The sequence below is a fragment of the Cyprinus carpio genome, chromosome B5 (assembly GCF_018340385.1).
Source record: "Cyprinus carpio isolate SPL01 chromosome B5, ASM1834038v1, whole genome shotgun sequence".
In the NCBI taxonomy this organism is placed as follows: Eukaryota; Metazoa; Chordata; class Actinopteri; order Cypriniformes; family Cyprinidae; genus Cyprinus; species Cyprinus carpio.
The window spans coordinates 27,539,118-27,556,446 of record NC_056601.1 but is presented as its reverse complement, the minus strand read 5'-3'; the positions used below and the strand labels follow the sequence as shown (position 1 = coordinate 27,556,446).

The following is a 17,329-nucleotide window of genomic DNA, read 5'->3' as shown; positions in this document are numbered from 1 at the left end:
GATTCACAAAAGTTTTTAATTTTTCCGAAGCTTTGCTTCAAAAGCATCCATCACTAGTGAAGGTACAGTGCAACACTGATTTGAATTTAGTTAATAAATAAATAAATAAATAATAAAAAATAGGCTATGTTTAAGTTAATATAAAGCAACGTACATTTTACACACAATATTGTTTTTTATTTTTTGCTCTATTATGCCAATGAAAATACAGCTGCATCTCCAAACAACAACCTAGTATTTTCTTCATTAATAATGATAATTTTTGAATGAATCAGGTTAGAAAATGATTCAATTAAGGGTTAGTTCACCCAAAAATCAAAATTATGTCATTAATGACTCACCCTCATGTCTTTCCAAACCCGTAAGACCTCCGTTCATCTTCGGAACACAGTTTAAGATATTTTAGATTTAGTCCGAGAGCTTTCTGACCCTCTATTGAAAATGTATGTACAGTATACTGTCCAGAAAGGTAATAAAAACATTATTTATTTAGTTAATGTGAAATCAGTGGGTCAGTTAAAATTTGTTGAAGCATCGAAAATACATTTTGGTCCAAAAATAACAAAAATTACGACTTTATTCAGCATTGTCTTCTCTTCCGGGTCTGTTGTGAATCCGCGTTCACGGCACTGCAGTGACGCAGCTGACGTACGACCCTGCTGACGTGTTATCTGGTGCGTCCGAGCTTCGTTTGCAGTCTGAGGGAGACGCACGCTGTATTCAAGCTATTCTACATTGTTTGTATTTTGGTATTGCTATATTTTTTAAAATGGTGCATAAGTGTGCATGTCGCAGATGTCCTAATTGCCAAAAACAACCACAGTGATTTAAACGTGCATTACGTCAGCAGCGTCACTGCAGTGTCGTGAACGTGGATTCACAACAGACCCGGAAGAGAAGACAATGCTGAATTAATTCGTAATTTTTGTTATTTTTGGACCAAAATGTATTTTCACTGACCCACTGATGTGACATGGACTACTTTGATGATGTTTTTATTACCTTTCTGGACATGGACAGTATAACGTACATACATTTTCAATGGAGGGTCAGAAAGCTCTCTGACTAAATATAAAATATCTTAAACTGTGTTCTGAAGATGAACGGAGGTCTTATGAGTTTGGAACGACATGAGGATGAGTCATTAATGACATAATTTAGATTTTTGGGTGAACTAACCCTTTAAGGCCATTCATTAAGACAATCACTTGCAACATTTTGAAAGAATCGTTTGATTTTATGAAGATGATTTGCCTCCACCTACTTTAGTTTAATATTTTTAAAGCTAGTGTTTTGCATTAACATTTTTTGTTATACTGGTTGAAAGTTTCTTCACAGACAGATAGCAATACATAATTAAAGTGGTCTATATATAAAAGTCCCAGGACCAAAAAATATTAGTCTAATCATTGTAAATCGGCCCTTAGCTACTGTAGCCAGCTGAGCCAGACGGTGTTTATCCAGTGTGAAAAAAATAATTTCAGATTCCGTTACAGAAGTGCAAGGCAAGATTTGAAGACTTGCCAAAATACAGACAAAGAGGTAAAACAATGGTAAATATTGGCCATCAACGTTTACAAGATGGAGGAGTTAGATGTAATGTTTGGGTAGTCTGCTTTTACTTGTTGAGATTTTACTTCACATTTATAGACCCGTAAGAGCTGTGTTTGTAATGTTTGAGTGGTGAGGCATGATGCATGAAAGGGGTGTTTTTGCAAAGGTTGTTTTAAAACATGCTTTTTGTTTGTAGCTTTTTATTTTTTATTTTTTTAAAAATATCATATAACATTTTTATTTATTATGCCATTAATGCATTTACACTGAAGTTGCGTAAATGCATTCATGGCACCTCTGAGCTGCATTAAACAGTCTGTGTAAATACATCTTAATGCCACCTCAGCTTCTGTGCCTCTTTTGTAGTGTAAAGATGGATTTTTTTGATATTTATTTCCTGTGATTGATACTTATTTTCATCATGCATCATAATATTCAAATTGCATTTTTTTGTATAAATGTAAGAATTTCCATGAAGGGGAATGCACACATTTAAAAAGGTTAGACAAGTTGCCCAGAAAATAAATTGTAAGGGAACAATTGAAAAGTTAATTTCTACCACTTCTTGTAAGTTTAAGATTATTTTTCAGTTTTATCTTGTCTTCAGTGAATCCTGCAAGTGTGCTGATTTTTGTTCTTCTTGGAAATAAGCGCCGTTGTTTTCTATTTTTAATTCCTGAAATGTCAGAACTTTTGGCAGTCCAATGAAATGAGTCAAAATGAGCGGTTAAATTAGTAGCCATAGTTATTTGTGGTTCATTTGTCACATGTCGGAACGTGGAATGTCGCATCAAGCACTTTGCATTGTTGCACAAATTTGGCAAATGTAGAAGCTTGTCCGGATTATCAGCATGCTGTGCACACTGTACATACTATATGCCAAAGAAACGGAGTAGTAGCAAATGTTAGCTATATGCTATTTCAAACAAAGCCAGGATGTGCACTGGGACATGACATCTAACGGCTGGAGTCACTTAGGAACTGCTGCAAATCTTAGCCTTTTCTTTACACACACACACACACAAACACACACACACACACACACACACACACACACACACACACACACACACACACACACACACACACACACACACACACACACACACACACACATTCACAAAATCGAACTGCTTGGATTAATTATTCATCCATGCCTCCTCAGTTCTCAGTTCAGTTTAAGATGACAAGTGTGTCATGAAACAGTCTGTCAGAGTTTTTCCACATGTGTGTATGTGTCAGGGTTTGTTTAAGTAGGATGCGTGTGGGTGAACGCGTGTTGGCGTGCGTGTGCCAGCGCGTACTTTATATGCAACATGGCCAAGTCTGTAGGCAGCAGTGTGTTGATTCACAATGGAAAGAGTGTGCATGGGCATTGTGTGAGCGTATCTGTAAAAGAATCGAACATTAGCTCATGTTTCGAGACACTTGATATGGTTGTGAGTCAGATGTGTATGTGTTTGTTTGCATGTGTGATGGTAAAGCTTTCTTTTGTGAAAGATGTTTTCAGATGTGAGAAACAGGCTGTTAGCATGTTGTGCGAGTGTGTGTGCATGTGTGTTTGATTGTGTGTAACGCTCTTATAGTGTGTCTGTGATGTCAGCAGATAAAGTAGAGAGGTCATATTTGATCTCCCCTCAAGGACACTGGTCTCTGTCTCTCCTTCTCTCTTACTCTATCTGGCAAAATCAGAGATTCATGCTGCCAGTTGTGGCCTTGTATGTGTCCAGGTTGAGCCATCTCTAATCTCCACCAAATGCATTTTTAATCATTTGATGTCCACACATGCATACTCGCACAACTACTATGGTATACGGGAACTCTCCATACGGGCGTAATTGTTTTATACTTAACTGATCATATTTTCTATCGCCTAATCCCATCCCAAACATAACCCTCACAGAAAAATATAAACATTTTTAGTTATACCCAATGTTCACTTTAAGTCACGATGAAACAGATAGCATCAGATCTTTTCTTCTGTATTGTGGCTTACATCTAAGTGTAACAGTTTATTGAAAAAGAAAAATCTAGGTTGGGCACTTGGTTCTGTTCATCAATTGTTGATTGGTTGTTGAGATGTGGGTATGGCTTTCAAAAGTGGTGGCAGATGAATGTGAGCTTGCAGGGTCCTTCAGCTGTTTGGTTAATGCATTTTTACAATAATGATTAAAGAAAAAAGTAAGCTGTTACCTCTGGGTACTCATTTCTAAAATATGGTTAAGTAGACACACATACACACATTTGATACCACAGGAGTATCTTTGCTGTGTTAAAAGCTCCAATTCTGCACTCAAAATCTCCTGAGACGTTTCTTCTAACAAGATTGGAAGTTGTAATTACATCATGATGTGAGTTCAATTGATTTTGGTCAGAAATAACAGACTTGGTGGGCAATTTCATATTTCTTTCATTTAACCTACTGACAAACAAGCTATTTTAGTTCTGCTGCAACTTAATGACGCAAAAGGTGCACATTAGCTGTGTAATTGTTGCTTCATCTACCACAGAGAATGATAGGAAATGTAGTTTTAGCAGACCTTTCACCTCCTAAATCGACTTTATGAGTAGCATATTGGCAAGCTTGATCACCAATCATTATCAAACCTTTACAATTATCTTGGAACAAACTTTCTTGATCAGCCATATCCACCAAGTTTTGCTGATGAACAGCATGAACAAGCATAATCCAGTGTGCTAAATTCAAGTTTGTAAGCTCTAATTGCACTATTGCAGAAGTTCAGGTTATTTTAGGGAAAAAATGGACACAATGGGCAGATGAAGTGTAATGTCATGCTGCTCCTGAGAATGGCAGGGAGAAGTATATTCTGTCAAATTTTATAATTATTATTAATCAACAGTATATGAAATGCATTAAATCTAAACTGTACCATCAGCAGTTACAACTTAATTATGACAAATACAATTATCTTACATTAGCTTCCAAAAGATTTTCAACTGACACTAATTCAGAAATTCCAGACTAAAAGTAGTTTCTACTTACATATGTGGAACTTATAATTGTGATGCAATGTGTGTTTTCATAATTTTTGTACGGAGAAAATGAAAAGAGTGGGAAATTTCATTTTCATCTAAAAACAAGGACAAGAAGCTTTTTAGAACCGCTGCTGCACAAAGTGAAGAGCAAGGAAGTGAAATTGATGGCTAATTTATTTTGCCACGACTGCCATTCTTCTGTTCTGGCAAGCTCAACAGTACATGAAATACACACTAAACTGAATAGTCAGTATTCTCAATTGCAACTCACACCCAGCAACAATTAGCTGACACCATGTCTTCAACTTCTTTAAGACTGATTTCTGCTGAAACGTTTATAAATTTTACATTTATTACATTTACATTTATGCATTTAGCAGACGCTTTTATCCAAAGAGACTTACAGTGCATTCAGGCAATACCTGAAGTGTATACCTGAAGGTTAATGAAGTCACAGTTGGAATGTAATGTGAGCCAGTGTTATTATTATTACATTATTACTGATATACTATTATAGGTTTTACTGGCTTTTATATTTACCTTTTAAATTTTATTTCAGCTTTATTTCTATTAACAAACAAGCTCTTAATAGTTTTTCTTTTCACACAAATTATGATTACGGGTTATGATATTATTGAATGATATTTATTTTTATGCTTTTCCTTGCACAATTCTATGTTATGATGACCTCAAAAGACTTTCATCATTGTGCATGATTTGTAAACTTATGCATTTTTTTGTTTGATTTGAGTTATGACCTTTTTGTGTTTTTAATTTCTAATATTGTAAACTTGCTAGGTAGCTCACCCGGTAGAACATTGCACTTGAAATGTGGAGCATTTGACTATGAGTCCTGTGAAACATGAACCACAACACTACATAAAAGAGCTCAAAGACTTGTAGAAGCAAGATAAAATACCATGTCTAAATAAAATACCAATACATAATGCTTTCACTAATGTCTTTTTATATCATGTTTGCTTTAGTTCAGACTATGAAGGGTCAGATTCAGTGTAGGGGGTATTGTAATTAACTTTTTAGGACCACTCACATTCAAAATAATCTGTTTCTGGTAAAACTGAATGCACTTTTAGTGCTATTTACTGGACATTTAACTTTGAAAGTGTTGCAAACGTTCAAGAAGCAATGTAATTTAATTTTGCAGAAATGTCACCACAGGCACTTTTTTCCCCCAATGAGCCTGGGTTGAAATGAGCTAAATAAGTGAAATTATTTTGCAAGCTTTAGCTCTGTTCTTCCTCAGCAGTGCACAAGATGTGTGCAGACTGAAAGCTCACAATCATGACTTAATTATGACTGATACCAATTAGCTCCCGTCATGATTTTATTAACACACATTCTTGTGTAGTGAGGGCTTAAACAAAATCCCCAGTTTCCCGCTGGTAATTAAAAACTGTTGTGCTGTTCATGTGCACTCATCAATATCATCATTCTGACGTGACTTGAAGGAAGCAAAAGCTTAGTTATGACAAGCTAAACTACAGGTCACATCCAGTGGTGTACTCACACACATACAGTATATGATGTGTGAACAAATGCACACACTTCAATGCATTGTGCAGCATTACATAAGGCATAAAGTATTCATTCACATGGTTACCTGACAAAGACATTACTAACACACATAGCTTATCTTTCTTTGGTGGTTCTCAGTTGAGATGTACTTGTAATAATGTCCTACCATTCCCACTTATCTAACTGGCCTTCTCTCTTTCATTTATTTCCCTCAGTTCTTATCCACCCATCCTTTCTTTCTTCTCAGTGAGTCTCCTACATGCATACATCAACCTTCAGCACACATCCACTGCAGAGGTGCATCCTCCATATTCAAACACCACACACGCGCATTTTAGACGTGTGATCAGTCTTTCTCACGTCCTCTGCTGCAAAATTGATCACACATAAAAAGCTCATTAAAAGAGTCGCTCACATGTGGATGCAAATCCAAATTAAAAAGGGAAAAATGTAGAAAAATGTCCTAGAATCTCTTTTTCATCAGTGAATAAGGACTCACTTCCATATATGGTGTTTATATTTTTCAATATACTGCGATATATGCATAGACCGTGTATAGCTATACATAGTAAAAATGGTAAATATGTAAAAAATGAAGACAAATAAAAAGTGCTACATTTTTACATGTAATAACTTTATTGAAAAAAATTATTAATTTTACTTTCAGCAGTTAACACATAAACTCATACTAAATGCATAAACTCATATCACACTTTATTGTTTGCATTGTTACACCTTTCATGTATGAAAATATGTGTGGTGGTTTATAAGAAAAAAGTGTTTACCGAAAACATCGATATTTTAGGATTTTTTTGGAGGAGATTTTACCAAAATAAATATATAAAATATAAATGGATACACATATATGAATACATACCTCATAGTTGAGTACTTACATTGAACATACATGTTTTCATATAAATATAAACATACATAGTACATGTCTGTTTAAATATACACACAGTACTATCTTTTATCACATGCACATCAATATATTATTAATTGTATTATTTAATTAAATGATACAGTTTACATTGTGTAAAATCTCTCTGGTGTTCTCATATACACATATATGTATTTATTGTTTACTATTAAAAATTATTTATTGAACATTTTTAAGAAGTACAGACTTACATTCTAAAATAAACAGCTAAAGTTACACTAAAGTGCATAAATTGTCAGAAAAAGCTGACAATCGTTGGTGCAAATAAATGCAGAGATGTGTGTTCCATTCAGGATCTACTTTCAAACTATTTTCATTTAGAAAATAATTTCCACTGTCACTTCCGGGGGTTGATTGTTCCTCGTCGGTTCTTCCTTCCTGTTTTTTGGCCCAACGAAAACCTTGGGCCAAAGCAGGCCAGCTGGGGCTAGAAGAGTGTATATGAACAAAGGTGGAGTTTCTCCAGACTATGCACGCTAGCCATTAATGTAGTAAACATGGTAAATACGACCGCTTGAATAAATCAGACGTCAGCTTCTTATTCTCTATCACAATCGTGTATTTATTTAGTAACATATTTTTTATCTGTCATTAGTCTCGTCTCGAGAGTTTTTGGTTTAATGGTCTTGTTTTGGAGTTTTGATAGAAATATAGAAATTATCATTCTTTCTAAATGTGACGTATACTGTGACTACAGAAAACAGACTCGACTGAATAAGCAGGTAGGCTATGTTCATACCGATTTATTTCGTATCACTTAGCCTATTATTGTAAAACATAGATGCTTTTGGATTAAAATATTTAACAAAGCATGCAAACAAACGGCTGCTTTTATCATGTATGTTTTTTTGATTGCGCTAGTTCCAGTGACTTATTTCTTATTAGTTTTCTGATAACTTCTATCTGTTGGTGAAATGATGGGGTTGCGTGATGTTTCCTGAGAGGTGTGTAAAGGATGGGTTTTAGTGAAGTGCAGCGGAGCTTCTGGCCCGACGGTGGAAAGGCAGTGTGATTTTGGCATTGGTGCTACAGGCCTGAGGCTATTAGCCCTGCCCGGCCTGTTTAAAGCACTGCCTCGCACTGGCCCGACAGTGGAAAAGCGCCTAGTGGTAGCTGAGTGAATGTAGAGTGTAAACTGAATTGGAGTGTTAACTGAATCGGTTGGCTTAGGGCAAAGTTAATGCGCAAAATTAAGTGGGAGAAAGGTCATGGTTAGGCAGGGCATGTTCTCATCTCAACAGACTGCTGTGTAAGTTCTGTCTAGGCAAGGTGAGACAGGACAGGGCTCACTTTTTAACAATGCGAGCTGCCACTGTCACAGCAGGTGGCCCGTCTGGACTTTCCAGAAATGAAGACTAGAACTTTATCACAGAGACACACTAAGGTTGATAAGTCTGGTTTTCTTCTCATATGGCAGTTATTAGTGTTTTCTTCTCAAACATTATTAACAACATTATCAAGAACACTCTGACTCACAATTGTAGAGCAGGTAAATAAAAATAATGGCATCTGTGTGAATAGTGCAGATAGCACTGAAAAAAATAAGGGGAGAAAGTAAACAGATAAGATAGATAGATATGCAGATGATAGACTCTTTATGTCAGTCCATTGATGAAATTAATAGTTGGATATGCTGTAACATTTCTTCCAGTTAAACAAAGACAGTACAGATGCATGTAAAGATGATATACTGAAGTTTGAATGCCTAACTTTAAACCAGAGGTCAAAAGGCTGAAAACCAAGTTTTATTTTAGAATCAGATCAATAGCAATAATATATTAATCATCTCAGAATGATTGCAGTTTTTATATAGCCTTTATTCTAAACAACATCTAGACCTAATTTACCCATTTATTACCAGTAGACTGTTTCCTTCATTCCCAAAAATACCAGTAGACAGTTGAAGCTGTCAACGCAGTGGCTAGAATCCTTACTACAAGCAAAAAAAAAAAAAAACCTGATCACATCACCCCAGTATTTAGGTCTTTACACTGGCTTCCAGTCACATTTGGAAGGGTTTTTAAATAGTAGCTGACAGATATAGATTTTTTTTTTATGTCCGATATCTCAGAGAGAAGGGTGGAAGATAAAAAAAATAATTTAAACTTGATAAAAAATAAATCTCTTAAATAAACAGATTTCTTTAGATGGGGACTTCTTGATTCTATAATCCTTTTATAGTGTTTTTCACAAATAAGTAAATTGTTTAAAAATACAAATAAAAAGGAAGAAAACACTGTAACCACTCTGTACAATCTGGAAATATATATATATATATATATATATATTTAAATAAAGACCAGGTAGTGCTAAGTTTACATAAATAGGACTTCAAAGCACCCCTGAGATGAGCAACCCAAGGTTGAGGAGAGCCGCTTTCCACCACAGACCTGGCACCAGGGCCACTCCGTCCCCCAGAGGAGTGCGGAAGGAGAAACATTCAAAGAGTTCCTATTTGGAAAAACAGCAAATGATCAATTCCCTTGGTCATACAGAAATTGGTGCTCACAGCCCTCATGGCCATGACAGCTGCACACCGAACGCCTGCAGTCTTAGCTGTCTACTCACACTTGACTATGGCCCTCTCAAACCCGCAGCCAGTTTAAAATGATGCACCTGCTCTCCTGTTTCATGCTAATAACGATCAGGCCTGCGGAGCAAGGTTGTTATCTTTTATTACGACCACTGACATAGAGTGCAAAGCCTTCCAGCGTGGCACCTCACCACAAAGCACCCACCATAGGTAGCCAAAAGTGATGCTCCATTTTTGCCAAGATTGGCAAGATTGGTTTGGGGTTATAGACATGAAGGATTCATACATTATATCTCGATTCTTCCTTGACACAGGCCATTCCTTTGGTTTGCTTTTGAGGGTCAGTCGTATCTATTTAAGGTCCCCCGCTTTTGGGCTGCATGTCACCTTGTGTCTTTACAAAAGTGGCAACAGCAGTGGGGCCACTGTATGCAATAGGCACGCAGCGTGGACAGGTTGTTGGCACATCAACTGCCTGGAGTTGCTGGCTGTGCTGCTGGACCAGTAGAGGTTTCATCATTGATTCGAGCAAGCATGTGTTGGTCCGGACAGACAACACCGCAACGGTGGGGTACATAATTTTCCAAAGAGGAATGCACTTTTGTCACATATTGCAACTTGTCATGAACATCTCCTGAAATCACTGTGGGCCACTCACATTCCAGGTGACCACAATCACCCAGCAAACATGCTTTCATGACAGGTTATGTTTTGCGGTGAGTGGAGACTCCATACCCAGGCAGTCCAGCTGATATGGAGTCAGTTCAGCAAAGCAAAGGAAATCTTTTTGCTTTGCAGGAGCCCTCCCCATTACCCACTGTGGTACTCCCTGACCGGAGCTCTGCTCAGTATGGATGCCTTGGCACAAATATGCATTTCACCCAGTGAGTCTGATCACACATACACTGTGCAAGGTCAGAAAGACACCAGATCTCGACGGTTAGGGCTTACCCACCTGGACCTGGTTCTCGGAGCTCATGCTCCTCTTCACAGCCCTTCCCTGGTGACTTCCCCTGAGGAAGGACCTTCTTTTTCAGGGGCAGGACACAATATGGTACCCACTGCAGCACATCATGATACTGTGAATGGGAAGTCCCTAAAAAAGCACAACCAGAATATTAGGTTTCTCAGAGGCACAAAGAGGTTAAATATTACTTCTTGCGACCTCTCTTTGGTCTTACAGGCCCTGCAGAGAGCTCCCTTTGAGCCCCTAGAATCAGTTGCATAGGGTGCATTGATACAATATTTTAAATTGTTCTCTGATGTCCCCAGAGTGTGTATGTGAAGTTTTATCTCAAAATACCCCACATATAATTTTTTACAGCTCGTTGAAATTGCCACTTTTAGGGTATGAGCCAAAACGCACTGTTTTTGTGTTTGTTCCCTTTAAATGAAAATGAGCTGGTGCTCCCGTCTCCCTTTTCAGAAGAGTGCGGAGCTTCAGGAGTTCATGCTCATGGGCATACCACCAGTGTTACGGTTTAACTCGTGGTGACCGTTACTAATCTCACATTGCTTCCAAATTAAATTTTTAACTACCACATTCCTATTTATGATCATTCTGGTAGTGAAGGCAGCATTAGTGACAACAGGCAGAGACAATGGTAGCTTTAGCAACATTAGCCTTAAAGAGAGCCAAGAAGCTCTTTTTGTAAACAAAGTATGATGCGTGATGCTTACTTTGTCTGGAGTCTGGACGTTTGTGCACGAAGCGTTGGTATTGATCCCTCTTTCAGAAACAATCTTTGCACAATTCCAGCACTGAACAGACCCTCGTTTGTGAGGCAGTCCGGCATAAAATGATTAGCTCAAACATATAGGACTTTTCTGGGGTTTTTTTCAGGACATTCCCTTTGAAAATTTAATTTTAATCGGTGTCCTCAGCAGAAACTCCAATGTTCGTCAGTGTATCCCAACACACAACACTTTTAATGGCTCTTTGGTGCTGACATACCTCCAGTAGCTTCAGCAAGAAAACAGTAATGGCGGATTGCTGTTTCTCACTCAGGGCTGTGTATATGCTAATAGGGCAGAGAGCATCACAAATGGGCGGGACTTATAAATTGGGATTATAAAACAATGAGTGGGTGGATTTTTACCTTTATAGGCTAGTTGTTTTCACAAACTGTGGCCACACAACTGTGTTCAAACACCTTATTAAAGTGATTTTTGCATTCTATGGCACCTTTAATGGTTTTAAAATAGACTTATTTCTCTTTGTTTTTCTTCATGCTAGTGTCAGCACTTTAAATTGAATAAATGTGCATTGTCTTAAAGTATTAAACTAAATAATTCTGCACCTTTTCCGATATTAATGATTCCTAATATCATGTGTCTTGTTAAAAAGAGATGTGTTTTTACATTTCTAAGCAACGAGACTGGATTTTAGCGACTGATGACTCACTGATGATAAAAGGTTGAAAAATAGCACACACTTAAAATGGAGGTGGGATGCAAGCATCGTGGTACTCTCGATATTGATTTGTGTTACAAAGATGAACGAAGGTCTTAGGGGTTTGGAATGACATGAGAGTGAGTAATTACAAACAGAATTTTCATTTTGGGGTGAACTGTCCCTTTAATGTTCTAATTCCAAATATTTAGGTTGTTTACCATCATACAGTAATTACAGTCTTCAGACAGTGGTGTCCATACCAGAATAGTTTTCAAGCACTTCCCATGCAGCTTGGGATCTGACATAACTGTAATAGTGTAACACTCAGCAATTAACAACACACACACACATTCTGAGTCCATAATTAAGAGATCAGTAGCTTGTGTGGTGAGTTTCTGAGGATGCTGCTGTATTGCTGAGTCACGCACTGCCACTCAGTGGCCCAGTACAGAACTGTAGCATCAGCAAGCTGCTTCAGAATCACTAGCACCACCTGCAATTCAGATAACACATTGTGCCTCTTAAGGGCTCATCATTGTCATTCTCTGGTAAGAGATTTTTTCCCACAACAAAACAGCTTGAGGGAGAACCAGATGTTTGAGTTTGATAGCAAAAGGAAGTGGCATCCAGCAAATACACTTGTGTCTTTTAAGATTGAAAAGATTTCTTTTTAAGATTGTGTACAATCACAATATCTGCTGCTGTTCCGTTTCATTGTCAGATGAAGGATTGTGTGTTGTGTTTGAGGGTACAATGTGTGATACTGATGCTCTGAATATGAAAATAAAAAAATGACAGTTATTGAAGTATTGGTGCTAGAGCACACACTCACAAATAATGAGAGAATTAACCTTTGATTTATGTGGTTTGTTTGTTTCTGACTTTTTATCTTCATGTTCCTCTTATGGGTGATGTGAGTTGCCTAGCAACCGAGCCCTTGGGTCCTGATTGTTGCCATGACAACATGGCAGGGTATCATGTAGAGAAACGAGAGAGGGGGGAGAAGGAATGAGAAAGATAGAAATGAGCAAAAAAAAAAAAAAAGAATGTATGAGTGTATTCGTATGATAATAATTATGAACGTATGAGCAAGCATGGAGAAGGATGGAGATGTATAGTGTTAAATAGAAAATGGAGAGAGAGGAGAATTCATCATATTAGACACAATGAGAGGCAGGAGATGACCTAATCGTAGATAACCAAAAATGTCTGTAAGGGGGTGTACTCGCACGTATATACTCGTAAGTATGACATATTCATACGGAATTAAATGCCTGGCATGAGTAACAGGAAATAGCATCAGCACATATGAATTTTTACCAAAGAAAAAATTAGAATAAGAAATTGGATTTGTTCCTCTACTGCCAGACAGACAGCGGTGAGATTAAATGGAGGATGAATGGACACTTTTTTTTAAGTCTAATGCATCTCATATTTTTTTCTTTAGAAAAATATCTTATTAATTTCACAGTTTCAGAAGAGATCTCAATAATGTCACAACTGTGATCAGATTTGCCAGGATCTCATTTTATAGCACACCCTTTCTTTACTTTACATTAACACCATTCTTATATTTTATATTTGATTATATTTGTGTTTCTTCTTCTGTTTTAAGAGAAACATTTTAAGCTTAAGATTATGGTCATGTATTACATATTTATGCCCTATCCTCTCATGTCCTTTCTCCCAATCATGTAATGTTGTGTTTAGTATGGAGTCTTCTATCCTGCTTCATCTCACCCTATCCTATCCTATCCTATCCTATCCTATCCTATCCTATCCTATCCTATCCTATCCTATCCTATCCTATCCTATCCTACTTACTGTCCTGTCTCCTGTCCTATCCAACCATGCCCTGTTCTGTCCAGTGTGGTATGTATTTCTTTCTGTCCTGTTTCTTATCCCATCCTGTCACATCCCATCCAATCCCATCCTGTCATGTCCTATCTAACAGTGTCTTAGCCTGTTCAGTATGGTATGTATTCTGTCCTCTCCTGTCTCTTATCTTGTCCAATCTCATCCTGTCCTTTTATATCCTATACTGTCCTGCCCTGTTTCCTCTCCTCTCCTCTCCTCTCCTCTCCTCTCCTCTCCTCCTCTCTCCTCCCCTCTCCTCTCCTCTCCTCTCCTCTCCTCTCCTCTCCTCTCCTCTCCTCTCCTCTCCCGTCCCGTCCCGTCCTGTCCTACACTATAAAAACACATCGGTCTTGTCTAGTGTACTATGTGTTGTATTTTGTCCTGTCCCATCCTGTCCTGTCCCACCTGTCCTGTCCTATCCTATCCTATCCTATCCTATCCTATCCTATCCTATCAAAACACATCCAGACTCATCTGTTATACTATGTGTTGTATTCTGTCCTATTTCCTGTTCTGTCTCTTGTCTGTATCCCATCCCATCCCTTTTCTAATGATGAGCAGTGCTGTATGGGGTCTGTTTTCTTCTTTTCAGTTTGGCTGGAGGCAGAATCATAGGCCGCAGGGCTATATAGGCTTGGCATAGTGTTTGTTTATTGTTGGTTGTGTTTAACACTGTTTATATGCTTGACTTTGTTTACAGAGGTGGTCATTAGTTATCGCTCCCTCTGACAAGCCACTCAGCATCATTAGACTGACACAAATACTGTACACACACACACGTGGAGAAAAAGGTCTTGTTTTCCTTCCATCAATTGACCAGGCCATAGCTCAGAAAGTACATCAGTTAAAAAATGCTGAAATTAAATGCTTAAATATTATTTAGATATGTGACCCTGGACCACAAAACCAGTCATAAGTTGCACAGGTATATTTGTAGCAATAACCACCAATACATTGTATGGGTCAAAATTATTGATTTTTCTTTTATGCCAAAAATCATTAGGATATTAAGTAAAAATCATGTTCCATGAAAATATTTTGTAAATTTCCTACTGTAAATATATCAAAACTTATTTTTTGATTATTAATATACTAAGGACTTAATTTGAACAGCTTTAAAAGCGATTTTCTCAAAATTAGATTTTCAATATTTGTTTGCACCCTCAGATTCCACATTTCAAATAGTTGTAAGGCCCTATGATTTCCATGATGTGGAAAACACAGACGGAATCGCAGAATCCATTTATAAAAACAGAATTTACAGTTTAATGCAGAATGTCACGGAATTTGTCAAATTTTGAATGAATTAGTCAAAAGTACGTCATTACATTTAAATCAAATCGCGATATGGATGAATAACTGTAAATATTAAGCCGGAAAAGTCGATTTAAATATGAATCCTGCATGTTCTGCGTGTCTCTGTTAATGAATGGCGCAGAAGCGCGGTTTTGTTTATTACACACATTTGGAAGCGCCCGTGGCGCTCACGGTGATTTCAGCATCTGCCGTCTCACTAAATGAGGATGTAAACACATGAACAACATCTCCAGAACTGCTTTGAGAGTGACTTCATGAGCATTTGACTGTTGACTTGAGTAAAACTAGCATCATATAACATACGCAGAACTGTAAAGGTATTCACGGCAACCCGTCAAAATAAAGATCTCCAGAGATGTTTTTTGATATTTTTCAGTAGAATGTACATAGCCTACTACTACTACTACTACTAAAAAGAAACAAACATTATTTTTTAAGGAATAATCACAACATTTCTTCCATGTTTTAATTTTAAAAGTAAATCCCCTTTGTTTACCAAAAAATAAAGTTTACTTAATTTTCAATAATTAAAATTAAATTAATGTTTTATGCCTTCATTTGATAACCAGAAAAATGTAAATACACAACAGAATTTCAGAGAAAAAAAAAACATTTCATAAGGCTATTTTAAGAAAAAAAAAAAAAAATTAAGTTGTTTTATGCATTTAAATAATTAGACATGCTAAAACACAGAATTATGTAACAATAAAACATATGGTGAAGAAAAAATAAAATATTTAATTGGGCCCTAAACGTAACTTTTTGTTAAACTTTTAATAAATTGATGTTAAAATGTATAAGTTTCATGATTTTAATTAATAAGACATGCTTTTTAATTAATAAAATTTAATTTACACATTAAAAAGGAGTCGAGAAAATTTTAAATGGAAAAAATGGAATCCAGAAAAATTAAAACGGAAAACTAAATAAAATGGAATTAGGGAAAATAATAAAACGTATTTCATAGAGTGTATGTTCCTATGATGTATGTAATAGTTGCTTCTCTTTCCAGAATGACTATATAATTGGACATGTTCAGGTGAAAAGGTCAGCCACTGATGTGTCACATTGTCTACAACAGAGCTGTTAGTTCAAAGTCACTAGTGGTTATTGAGTGCTACATATTACTGTATATACATATAACAGTATTGTAGCCATGGGCCTCTCACAAAGCATAAACCTAAAAGTACATCTAAACAACAAGCAGCAAAAATATAACACAATATACAGCAGACACAACATTAAAACAGGCCTAAACAGCATATTCAAGAATGATAGCAATGATCAGAATGTATGCGATACACCAGACAGAATACTGTATGAGAAAAATAAAACATCTAAAAAGGACTCGAGTCAAAACATATCAGAAATTTAGAAAGATTACAAACTTCCAAGCATCTGATACTCCTGAATTTTCAATCTACCAGCTCAGTGTTACAGGTATCCAAACAATTTTCTGTTTTGTTAAAATGGACATGCTTCTCTTTTAGAATTAAAACCTGACTCAATAGCAGAAGTTTCATAAAGCAAAAGAAAACCATCTGAAGCATGTGCAGCTCTTTACTGGGAAAGTGTGACATTTTTATTTTATAATACCTTCTTCTATTCTAGCTTACTATAATATGCAGAGATAATTTACACCATGACACTGCCAAAAATTTGTTTTTGTCTGTTTGTTTTAGAATTCTGACCTGGTCAACACTGCAACACTGACCAATGGCAGACTGTTAGAAAGTTTTTTTTTTTTTCATTCTGCTAGTGGCACAGAAATCACATATACTTTTCTTTTAAAGACCCCAAAAATTGCTTTCATGTGTTGATGGATTTCCTAACACGAGTTTGAGGAAGGATGTAAAAAATTAATTTAGTCTTCTTTTTTTTTTTTAGGATGGGATGAAAAAAAATTTTTTTTTTTGTATTTTTTCTGATATGTGTCTGATATATATAATATATTTTTGTGGTTTTGTTTTGTGTAAAAGTGTAGGAGTACTAGCATATGCACTGAAAAAATACTTTAGACAAATAAAAAAAAACAAATAACAAATGTAGTTTTTCTATAATTATATTTATGGTTTTGTTCAAACGTTTACTTTTTGATCCAGTATTAACGAAAGATATATATTTTTCTAAAGACAAAATCTTTCATACAAAGTAAAAATATTTATCATTTTAAAGACCATTTACTTAAAATATTAAA

General features: G+C 36.4%; 1 protein-coding gene across 1 annotated transcript in view; it reads left to right on the top strand.

The window, feature by feature from the left end:
- LOC109079802 (disks large homolog 4-like) overlaps nucleotides 1–17,329 on the top strand; it is a 159,698-nt gene that overhangs the window by 21,517 nt on the left and 120,852 nt on the right. The window lies entirely within an intron of this gene.